The 12,650-nt window shown below is 36.2% G+C and overlaps 1 protein-coding gene across 5 annotated transcripts in view; it reads left to right on the top strand.

Moving 5' to 3' along the window:
- Positions 1-12,650, top strand: part of SOX5 (SRY-box transcription factor 5) — a 1,095,444-nt gene that overhangs the window by 162,541 nt on the left and 920,253 nt on the right. For all 5 annotated transcript variants that reach the window (XM_066264766.1, XM_066264755.1, XM_066264754.1 and 2 more), the window contains exon 2: positions 2,993-3,074. The gene's annotated coding sequence lies outside the window, so the exon portion shown is untranslated. The remainder of the gene's footprint in view (positions 1-2,992; positions 3,075-12,650) is intronic.

Here is a 12,650-nt window from a genome sequence, read left to right as displayed (position 1 = left end):
CAGGTGTATACCATAGCGGTTAGACAATTATATCCTTTATAAAATGTTTCCTAATATTTCCAGTACCAACTTATTGCTTTATTATTACCTATAGCCCCTATGCTGTACTTTACATCCCTGTCACTATTTTGTAACTACTACTAATTTGTACTTTATCCCTTCGCTTTTTTCACCCAGTCCACCAATAAGAAGGAAGTGAGCAGAAGAGAAATGACTATGGCTATACAAAGGCAACACAAGGGATTGGTTCTTGTAATGATGGAAATAGTCTGTGTCTTGACTCTAGCAAGGTCATTGTCTTGGTTTTGGTATGGTACTCTATCTTTGCAAGATGTCACCTTTTGGGTAATGTGGGTTAAGAGTACACAGCATCTCTCTATTAATTTCTTATAACTTCATGTGAATCTACAGTTATCTCAAACAAAAATGCTTACTTAAAAAAAAGAATAGAATCCACTATTGGATTTTAGATTGAAGCCCAAAGCCTTCCCTTGGTCCTCTTCAAACTTACTCGTTTCTTACTTAGCTCTCACACAATTCATGCTGCATGCAGCCAGAGTGGTCTTTTTTGCTCTTCCTGGACATGCTTAGCAAGCTCTCCCTACAGAGTCTTGGTACAGGAGTCCCCCACTCCCTATCCATGGGAGATACATTCTAAGATCCTCAATGGATGACTGAAACTGTGGATAGTCCCAAACCCTTTTTATGCTATATCTTTGCCTGAATATACATATCTGAGATAAAGTTTAATTTATAAATTAAGCACAATAAGAGATTAACAGCAAAACCAATGACAAAAAATAGAACAATTCCAACAGTATACTGTAACAAAAGTTATGTGAATATGCTTTCTCAAAATATCTTATTGTACTATCCTCACCCTTCTAGTGATGATGTAAGATGAGATAAAGTGAGGTGCCCTGAACAATGTGCAATTTAGAACCTATGAATTGCTTATTTCTGAAAATTTCTTATTTAATGGTTCGGACTACAGTTGAGCATGGGTGACTGAAACCACGAACAGTGAAACCTTGGATAAGGGGGAACTACTGCCCTTGCTGTTCCCCCTGGCTGGAAGTCTCCTCTCTCTGGCTCTACCTGATCATCCTGATCTCTGCCAGATACACCTTTAACACCATATCTGAAGTAGCAACTTGTCACAGTCTGTGCCCTTACCTAGATTTATTTTTCTTCTCTTATTAGAAACATTTAGTGTTGTTGTTTTTTAATTCCAAGTTTCTAGGATGGGGAACTTAAATGTCCTACTATGCCTCCTCTTTTCTATGTGTTCTGGGTTTTTGGAACATTTGATTTTGAAAGCAGTTACCTCAAAAAAATTAAAAATGGACCTGACTAGGCAATGGCACAGTAGATAGAGAGTCAGACTAGAATGCAGAGGACCCAGGTTCAAAAACCCGAGGTCACTGGCTTGAGAATGGGCTCATCCAGCTTGAGTGCAGGCTTTCCAGCTTGATATGCAGGGTCTCTAGCTTGAGCTTAAGATCATAGATGTGACCCCATGGTTGCTGGCTTGAGCCTAGAGGTCACTGGCTTAAGCAAGGAGTCACTCACTTTGTTGGAGCCCCTGGGTCAAGACACATATGAGAAAGCAATCAGTGAACAGCCAAGGAGACTAAGGAGCCACAACGAAGAATTGATGCTTCTCATCTCTCTGCCTTCCTGTCTGTCTGTCTCTATTTGTCCCCCCTCTCTGTCTCTGTCATACACACACACACACACACACACACACAAATTAAAAATGAAACTTTCTTATGACTCAGTAATTCCATTTCTGAGAATATATCTGAGGACACCAGAAAAAATAATTCAAAAAATGTATGCACTTCTATGTTCATTTCAGCATTATTTACAATAGCCAAGATTTGAAAGTGGCCCAAATGCCATCAGTAGATGATTAGATAAAAAAAAGCTGTGGTACATTTACATAATGGAATACTACTTGGCCATAAAAAAGAAGGAAATCTACCTTTTGTGACAACATGGATGGACCTGGAGAGTATTAAGCCAATTGAAATATACCAGTTAGAGAAAAATGAGTACTATATGATTTCACTTATATAGAATCTTGTGGGTGGAGTGCAGAGTGCATTCTTAGCAGTGGTGGCTGATGCAATGCTGTGAGAACACTCCAGCTCCCAGAACCCTCCTGGGCACAACCAGGAAGGGAGCTTGCCCGCTATAAGGAAGTGACTCAGTACCAACTACGCAGCTCCCTGAACTTTTCAGCCATTGGCTTTGAAGAACATGTTGTAACACCCTATAGGCTGAACCTGTGTATATAAGCTTGCTTGCTTCCTGAATAAAGTGGATCTGCGTCACTGAACCTGGTCCTCGGAGTCGGGTCTCTGCGTCTCCGTCATCCTCACCCCCGGCAGGACTTGTCCACAGAATCTAATGAGAAAAATAAACAAACAAACAAAAAATAGAAATATACTCAAAGAGACAAGAGAACTGAGTGACAGCTGTCAGAGGGGAGGGGAGTTAGGGGCCTGGGTGGAAAAGATGAAGGGATTAAGCAAAAAACAAAAAGCTCATAGACACAGACAACTGTGAGGTGATTACCGGAGGGAAAGGGGGCATAAATGGTGATATAAGTAAATTTGACTTGGGTAGTGAACACACAATACAATATACAGATGATGCATTATAAAATTGTACACCTGGCACCAAATCGTTTTATTAACCAAATCAACCCAATAAATTTAATAAAAATAAAAAATTAAATAAGCAAGCAAACAAAAAGAACTTAAGGAAAAAGATCCACTTTATTTTCTTTTCTTCAGTTGACACATTACCTGTCTAGGTGTAATCTGAGTGTTCTGTAGTACTATAGATGTTCTGTATTCTGTCATGCTCAGCTTATCACCATTTTCTGATATTTCCCCAGATAACTAATGTTTGAAAGAGTCAGCCTTGACTCCACATGCCATAAATCTGCCTCTAAATAACTTAGTTCTTAATTCTCTTCTAGGCTTTTTAATCAGTCCATGGTATAAAGACATTCTTCAAGAGGATCCTTGGAAGTCTTAGACCAGCTTCCCCATATGTGGCAGGTATGTCTCTGTTTAGAAGTTGAGTGTGCCAGAAATGTAACTTTATTCTTCTGTAGATAAACATAAATTATATTTAGATTCTTTACTTAACCATGTGAGTTTGTGAGGTACCATGTTTTTGAGGGGTGATATATCTGCTCCTTGGCTGACCAAATGGAGAAAGAAGCACAATTCAAGGAAATGAAATAAAATACTTCAAATATTATACCCTACAATGATTTTTAAAAAAGTGTTGCCTGTGTTCTTTTGAGTACCTACCATTTGGTTTCTAATCTTTATAGGGTACTGAAACTTTTATATTAAGGATTTGACATTTGAAGAAACCAGATATATTGATTTGCTGGAGCTACTATAACAAAATACCACAAACAGGATGTCTTTAACATAACAAATGTATTGTTTCACAGTTCTGGACGCTAGACATCTGAGACCAAGGTGTTAACACGGTTGGTTCTTTGTGAGGGCTGTGAAATTCTTCTCCTTGTCTTGTATTGAATAGATGGCATTTTCTCCCTGTGTATTGACATCATCTTTCCTCTATGAGTGTCTGTCTCCATGTCCAAATTTCCCCTTTTTGTAAGATCTATATGCTAATTACATCTGCAATGACCCTATTTTCAAATGTTCATTCTGAGATACTGGGTATGTTAGGACTTCAACATGAATTTTGAGGGGATATAATTCAACTCATAATACCAGGATTCAATAAGGCTCCTTGACTTCAGTGTCACATGGATCTTGAGATTCCATTGCAGGAATTCTGTACCATAACTAGTGACTATAGAATTTATGTTCTTGCACCTAAACTATACTTCATCTCAGGTAACTCTTGAATACAGGTCTGTGCAATGAGGGCAGTGCTGTTTTTCCTTTCAACTGCCAAACCAGGCTAGGTGGGGCATGGATCCATTTCAAAATGGAAACCTTACTTAAACATACCATTGCATAAACTAAAATAACTTGCTTTACAAAAAGGAGAAACAGGAAAATGTTGGGCAAGAGGGTCCAAATTTAATACCGTTATACCGTAAGCTATAAGGTGAAGTTATACCTGAACTAGAGGTATAGATTATTCCAGGATTCAAATAGGTCTGAAGCTACTAAAATGTTGTCAACTTGAGTTTGGTGGTGTTATTCCTGTGTCTTGTGGTTTACATTTCTGGTGTTCTTGACTTGTAAGCATATCTAAATGTGCCATATATATGCGGTCTGCTTCCCTTAGGGGATATTTAAACCATGTGGACTAAAACAACATATTTAAATCATGCAAAAAGGAAAAGGAAAAAAAAATCTCTTCCATAAAGTTTCTGTAGGCATTTACTGGATAACAGTAATGATAGCTCTACTAAAAATATTGAAATAAAATATGTTCAGCTTCAATGAGAATTGTATTTAGGAGAATTATCAGATTATTTTGGATATTTTCCTTTTTAAAAGAATTTTTATTGCATCTTAGTGGGAGGTAGGAATTATAATAGTGATTCGGAAAAGTGGCTTTATGCATGTGAACATAATTTGAGTCTTGTAGTATTCATCACTGCTTTATTCCAGATGGCAAATTTTTAAAAATTTTTTTTTCCGGTTAGCACCTTAAATATATACCTACAGAAATAAGTCCATTATAAGATTTTTCTTGTCAAAAGTCTAATAGATACTCACTTACTGATAAATATGTGTACTGAGACATATTTAAGAAAATACAGTTTAATGAAGCTGCACTAATGATATTTATATAGCTAATTGTGTACAGGGATCTAAACATTTTTTCAAATAGACTGTTGGCCATGTTCATAAATCTAGCACAGGTGTGCAGAGTTTTGAGAATTAGATAGCAGATCGAGTGAAAATCAGAGTAAGCCTCAAAGAAATATTTTATTATATATTAGATTTCCCACTATTAAATAAATATAGTTACATAACAAAAATGTGTTTAAATTTTTATTAGTTTTTTTAGAGAGAAGAATGAAGAGTGGTAGAAAGAAACATCAATTTCTGTTGTTTTACTTTTGTATGCATTTTTTGGTTGATTCTTATTTGTGCCCTGACCTGCAACCCTGAAAGATTCTCTAACCCACTGAGCTATCAGGCCAAAGCATAACAAAAATGTTTTTAAATAAGGGTAAAATATTGCTAACAATACCAGTAAGCAAAAACAGTAAAGATTACTTTTAACTTTTTGGTATATTTGCTTCTCCTCCATTTTTATTCATTTGCTCAGTTAAGATTACTGAGCACTTGCTACAGTGCCTTAGGAAATAAAGAGGGCTAGGGCAAGGTTTCTGCCTTGAGTGAGCTTTTAAAGTATCACTGGAAACAGACAGTGAATTAGTCCTTATAATAGGTGCTAAGTGCTATACTGGAAGATTGTCGGCCAAAGAGCTTCCATCCACTCTTGTCAGGTCTAGGAATGCTTTATCTGGTAAGTTGAGATAGTAACATGTGAAGAAATCTGTTAGCCAGAAAAGAGAAAAAACTTAATTTTAGTTTGAGGAAAGAACATTTGCTAAGATATGGAAGGATTGAAATAACATCATACAGGAAATGTAAATAATGCACATGTCTATACTAACAGATAATGAGGATATTAAAGTAGGTGGAGGTGCTCTCATGGAAGGATTAGTGCCAATTATCCTATTGGCAAGAGAGTTTTCTAGTAGGGAAGGATTATGTTTAGAATTTTACTTTTGGAAAATTAATTTTCAGTAATATAATTGGCTGTATGGCTTAGAAATTACAGTCTTTAGACGCTAAGGGTTTAGCCTGACCAGGCAGTAGCGCAGTGGATGGAGTGTCAGACTAGGACATGGAGGACCCAGGTTTGAAGCCCCTTGGTCACAGGCTTAAGCTGTGGGCTCACCTGGCTTGATCACGGGCTGACCAGATTGAGTGCGGGGTTGCTGGCTTGAGCATGGGATCATAGACATTACCCCATGTCACTAGCTTGAACCCAAAGGTTGCTAGCTTGAGCAAAGGGTCACTTTCTCTGCTGCAGGTCCACCTCTCCCCCCCACCCGCTCCACCCGACGTCAAGGCACATATGAAAAAGCAATCAATGAACAACCAAGGAGACTAAGGAGCCACAGTAAAGAATTGATGCTTCTCATCTCTCTCCTTTCCTTCCCTTCCTTTCTGTCTGTCCCTATCTGTTACTCTTTCTGTCTCTGTCACACAAAAAAGAAAGCTAATGGGTTAATAATATATATATATATATATATATATATATATATACACACACACATGGCTGTAATAAAGTTTAAATTTTAAATAAATGATACATAACACTTGGCTTCCATGGGTCTCTGACAGTATTTTGGAAGGGACTCTAAAATGTGTTCTTACGGTCATATGTTTTTATAAAATTTGCGAAAAGTGTGTGTTTTTAACGTTGATCAGCTGTACTTTTGCTTTTGTATTACTAGGCTTCTGTTATGCTCCTCTTAATGTCAGCATTGGTGACAGATTTTGTATTTGCAATTTTACCCTCTTTTTCTTTATAATGCCTCCAAATTGCAAAAGCATAAGCCTCACTTTGCAGATTCATCCCCAGGACAATATTGCAACAATCCAAAAGAGAAATGGCAGGTTTCTAAACCAAGAGAGTAGTTATAGAGATGAAAAAGAAAAAGATGTGGAAGACTGAGGGGGAGGAATTATTGGCTATGATGTTGTGAGGGAAATAATAGTTCTAAGATTTCTTGCTACTGTAACTTGTTGAATGGTAGAGCTGTTAGCAGGGGGAAAAAAGTGATTGAGCCAGGTCACTGTTGTAAATAACAGTTTATTGAACATCTTTATATATGTGTATGTTTCCTATTTTTGAATTTATGAAAGTGGATTTATCATGTCACAGTATATAAGTATGATATTTTAATAGATTTTGTTATCTGTAACCAAATTGCTTTCCAGATAGATTGTGCCATGTGTTAATGTATAAGTGAGTTTTCTCGTCTACTCTTACTAGCATTCGGCATTATAATTTTCAAACTAAACTATTGGGTAAAATCAGTACCTCCTTTTCATTTTATTACTCTGAGGTTAGATAAATACTCTTCATTATTGTGAGCTCTCCCTAGGACTCTATTTGTAGGGGTGATTATTGTGGTCTCTTCCTGGCAGTGATTTAGGAAACCTTAGAAGGTAGTTGTAAATCTTTCATAGAAGTAGTTATGTTATGTACTCCAAATGCATGTGTATATACATATGTTATAAAAGCTACAAGTAGGTGGAGCTGAAACAATTTTGTAGATTAGATAGTTTTAGACTATATATCAGCAATGTTTTTTTCTAAGAAGAACCAGATAGTAAATATTTTAGTTTTTGTAGGCTAGGAGATGAAATGGAAGCTATTGTGTAAATACTTTAAGAGGAAAATTTTTTTCCACAAAAATTTTATTGACATAGTTCAAAATATAATTATAATAATTGAGTAAATTTTTTATAATAGAAGTCTAATAATGAGGAAAATTGAATTCTTTTTGGGGGGAGACATTTCACTTAATTATAGTTCAAAGTTAATGTTCTCTATCATTAAATTGATTGTAAATGTTAACTCATTAAGCCATTCTTATTTCACAGGCAGTGAGCTGGATTTGGATCACAGGCCATACTGTGCTAACCCCTGTTATAAACAATGACATTTAAAAGTCAGTTTTTTCATTAGGCTTTGTTAAATGTCTTCTTTGATAAGTTTCAGTTCTATTGCATACATTATTTGAATGAACCGATGGCAATCCACAACTTGCAAAACACCAATATGTGTGCGCAAGCTCGCACACGCGCGCATGTGTGTGTGTGTGTGTGTGTGTGTGTGTGTGTGTGTGTGTGATGGGTGGTTTATTCTTCATTGTCAGTTGTATTTTGGGATGTATCTGGGGTAGCAACACTATTACAATGAAGCGTTTTGTCTATTCCTATTAACAGATCAGAGAAGTGAAACGGGAAACTAGACTTGGCAGGTCCAAATTTGGTCTGTTGGAGTATATATTTGAATGACTTTATTCCCTGTTGTTGACTTTGAGCTGGCTATAATTGGTTCTGTTCATTAACATCTATTTCTACAGACTTCAGGAGGTTTGTGCTTTGGTTATAGCTTTGCTGTTGCTCAGCAACGTTCCAAAATGTCTTCATTCTTTCCCAACCCTTCCTCACAAACTTGACATCTTAAAATATATTTTGGAATCCACATTTCATTTGCTTATGGTTTAGGTGGCAAGGCCACCCAGTTTCTAAGAGGAAAAAGACAGTGGGTGGAGGTGAAAGAGAGTAAAAAGGGGATAAATGGTAATGGAAGGATACCTGGCTTGGGGTGGTGAACACACAGTACAATATACAGATGATGTGTTATAGAATTGTATGCCTGAAACCTACATAATTTTATTAACCAATGTTATCTCAATAAATTCAGTTAAAAAAATAAAAAAGAAATAGGAACAAAGAAAATAAACAAAATGAAAAGATATGAAAACCTAAAAGAGCTAATAAACAGGTCACCACTTCAGAGATTGGGCTGTATTATCTCAAAAGCTTCAGCTTGAATCTGATTTCTAAATCCAACATTGATTTTTCCCTTAAACTTTTTTTTTTTGCTGTCCAACAAAGAGGAAGGAACTCCCTTAAACTCTTAATGAATGGTTTGGGAAGTCTATTAAAACTTGGATAAGTTCAGCTACTTTCATGAGTGTACTGAATTATGAATTGGATTTCTTAAGACTGATGATTTGATGGCAAGTTTGTTTTATCTTTTTAGTCAATGGGGTACAAAGAATTGGTATCTTTCTAATATATAAGCAAAGATAATTCAAATGAATAAAGTGAATATGAAAATCTTATTTCAAAAATTATAAAAATATTCTTACTGGTGTGTAGAATATTTTGACTTGATATTTTGTTGAATGGGTAAATATGTTGTTTCTATTTATACAACAAACATAACTGTGTATTTTTTAACGAAAATATGTTATTAGATTGCAATTTGTTTTGAAGAGTCAGCATAGGAGAAAATTGCATCAAAAATAAATTTTGGAATTATTTCCTTCTCTTATTTATTTCCATAGGATTTTTGGAAAACAATTTCCAAATGCATATTTCCATAGTTTTCCTGCCAGGAGCCAACTTAGCCTGCTCTTCTCAACCATTATCTGTTTTTTAGCTGCTGAAATATGTGGCAATTTGAAAAAAGTGTTTAATTTTACATTTTGCTTATACTTTAGATATAGAAGTTCTTTTTTTTTTTTAGAAAATTAGTACTAACAGCTCTATAATTTCAAGAACAAAAGTTGTTTCAGACACCATTCTTTTTATTTTCCACTGAATTCCTCAATTATTGTTAGTTACCAGTTGGAATTACTGTGCCTTAAAATAAATTCTTTTAATAGATACTTATAATCACAATTATTGACAAATATCTGATGTTTGTTATTTAAAAAGCATTTGTTCAACTAGAAAAGGAGTGAATTATTTCACCAGAGGCAAAAGTACACTTTAGGGGCCTTCTCCCTTAAAAGTTCTGTCCCAGGTGTGGAGGGAAGCAGTAAGCAGTGTGTTCAGTTGATCACATATTTTGTAAAATTTGCAAAGTAAACTATTTTAATTGCAATTATGTATGACTGATGCCTCTACTTCACCCTTCCTCCATTACTTTTCTGATTTGCAGTGGCTTTGGAGAGGCCATGGGTTTGTTTTGATGTTTGTGGGAGGAGATCCATCAAAGGGGGAGGCGCATTGGGGATATAATAATTTTTAATTAAGTTAGATACAGTTATATTTTTGCAGACCCTTCTATAATAGTAAAGCTATCAATGATGTTCTACTTTGCCAGTTCACTAGAGCATTCTGACACACAGGTGAGGAACCAGGAGCCATAATGTCCTATGGACATGTCCTACAGCTCTGACACCTGACACGTGGGTGGAGGAGTGACACCAGATTTGAAACATCCAGAAGCAGAAGCTACCCTGTAGAGAACTGTCTTGTTATTAGATGTGTCATATTGTAAATAGAGGATATGGTTTGTACCAGTGCCCAGTCATAATAGAAGTTCTCTCCTGTCAGAGATTGAATGACTAATGCAGTTAATACTATTATTAACACATCCATATGTTTTTCTTTTTGATAGATATTACTTAAACAGAATTTATTAGATACCTGTGTTTTTAGGGCACAAATTTATAACAATAATACAGGCAGTAAGTACCCTGGTGTGCCTGCAAGTTCATGTTTTCTGAATCCCTATTATGTATAGATAAAAATAAATTTGAGTAATCAAACATACTAGATGAAAAAATGGATTATCTTTCTGTTTTTCTCTATAGAAAATGACATTTACAAAGAGGCAAAGAATCTGCCGCCAACAACCAACTGTACGGGGTTAAAGCATTAGAGTGGTGGAGTCAGAGAACTAATTAATATGAATAAAATGCTTTTTTCTAGCTTTTGTGATGTTTGTGATATATCTCAGCATTTTAAAGTAGTAATTTATTGGGTTTTTTTATTGTAAATAACTATTCACTTTTATGTTAAATTAATATTTTTAATTTGTATTCTTAGTCTAACTATGCATAAGTTTTGGGGCCCCCATAAAACTTGAATCCCCAGAATAAATACTTCTTAAATGCTTAGCTACCATATAGGTAAGGGTCACTTTTAACTTAGCATAGAGCCTAGTACAAGTATATAATTGTCACTCATTATGTCTTTGGTATTGAATGTATTTCCATAATAACAATGTTATTTTTTTCACTGATAACTGGTACTTTATAAGGACATTAATAATATCTGTAAGCTGCTGCTAAGAAGAATTTCAACCGTTCAGGGTCTTATGGTGATAAAAATCATTTATTCTACAAAGCATTTTTTATCGGTGAAAAATTGTTTTAAGTCCTTCACTTAACCAGGGACTTGATATATAAAAATAATATATATACATATGTATATATATATCTTTATTATGTGTCTAAGCTACCTGTTCTGGTTTAACTTGTCAAAGGAGAAAAATAAAGAAGGAGGCAGGAAGGAGAGAGGGAGGGGAAGGAGGAAGAGAGGAAAATAGAAAGCCTCGTCAGTCAGCAGATTCCCGATCAGAATGGAATTATAATGGAACGTTGGGACAGTCTCTGAACAGGTGTCTCAAGTTCTGAAATGTGGCCAGGTCACCATTAGTCAATGGCATTCCCAGGAAAGTAGTAGCACACACACTATTACTATGGTTGTCTGTACATAAGTCTTTCTAAATATATAATAAGTTTCAAAAAAACTCTTTGTAAATAGTTTATTAGTTTTGATGGTGTGTACCTGTGTTTTAAATAACTTGTCACAGGGCAGTACTTACAATATTTCAGGAATTAAGTCCAACATCTTCCTTTAGTAAACACATTTTATATTTTAACATTTCTGCTATCAGCACCAAAACATCCTTCCTAAGCATCTCACCAGTCTACCCCTTGTACCTGGAGATTTAGACATACTCTGCACACATGCAGATGACCCCTTTTTTAAAGCACTCATTCTGGCTTCACAAATGGGCAGAATTTCACCAAGTTGTATCCAGGGATGGCTGCTCCTACATTGTTCACCTGATTGCTTCTAGTGTGTTGGCAGATGATTTAGGAAGGGTTAGCTGGAGGAAGCCTGAGCGTGGAAGTGTGACTGAGCGGGGCTGCTGCCATGCCGGCACCCACTGGGTTAACCAGCCTTGCCGGCATGAACAATGGAAACAGGGCAGCTCTAAATGAAATGAGCTGAATATTTCATTTGGCCACTCAGCTGCCTGCTCCAATTGCCTCCTTTACTAAAATAAGAGCTTAATCTAAAGTGACAACAACATCAGTTTCTGTGTGCTCCAGTCACACTGAACATGATTTCCTTAGCATAAACACTATTTACACGGACTGTCTGGATATAGCAGGGAATCAGGAGCGTGCCCAGCTAAGACACAGGGTACAAAGAAGGACGAGGAGCAGGCAGCTGAGAATTAACATCAGCAAATGAAAGCCTGACCCTCAGAGGGCATGTTCCTGATACATTTTAAAATGAGAGAGCATTGCACCAGTAACCTTAGCCTTTGTAAAGACTATGCCATTTAAAACAAAATAGCACCTTTTCAGTTTAGGCACTTAACCACATGCATTATGTCTGACCCATTTTCTAACTTAGGTGACACGAGAGGATAGATCCCTAGCTGCAATTATTAGAATCTTTCAAACAATTGCAACCAATAACCTTTCTCCTCAGACACCTTCTCATAGCACTCTGCACTTCTTTGAGATAAAGAGGGCATTTTGTTTAGTGAGGGCTGGCCAGACAGAGACATCAGGGGAGTGGGAGAAAAGATGTGGCCCTTGAACTGAAGGCTTTGATGTCAGTGTTAGTGGTACCCAGGAAATCCCTATTTGAAAGTGGTTTTCAGCTTGAGAGTTCTGCAAGATTAGAAGCAGAAGTGTGACAAGGACCAGTGTGTCAGAGTCCATAAAATAATAAGTTACTTATTTTCAGCATCCCAGAATAGACAATAAGGGAGATAACAATACTGAATATGAATGATTGATCATTTATTTCCACAAGGAGGATGCTGTAGGATTA

This window comes from Saccopteryx bilineata, chromosome 1 (genome assembly GCF_036850765.1).
Source record: "Saccopteryx bilineata isolate mSacBil1 chromosome 1, mSacBil1_pri_phased_curated, whole genome shotgun sequence".
Classification (NCBI taxonomy): Eukaryota; Metazoa; Chordata; class Mammalia; order Chiroptera; family Emballonuridae; genus Saccopteryx; species Saccopteryx bilineata.
The sequence above is the reverse complement of the archived record's forward strand: the minus strand, read 5'-3'. Positions and strand labels throughout refer to the sequence as shown.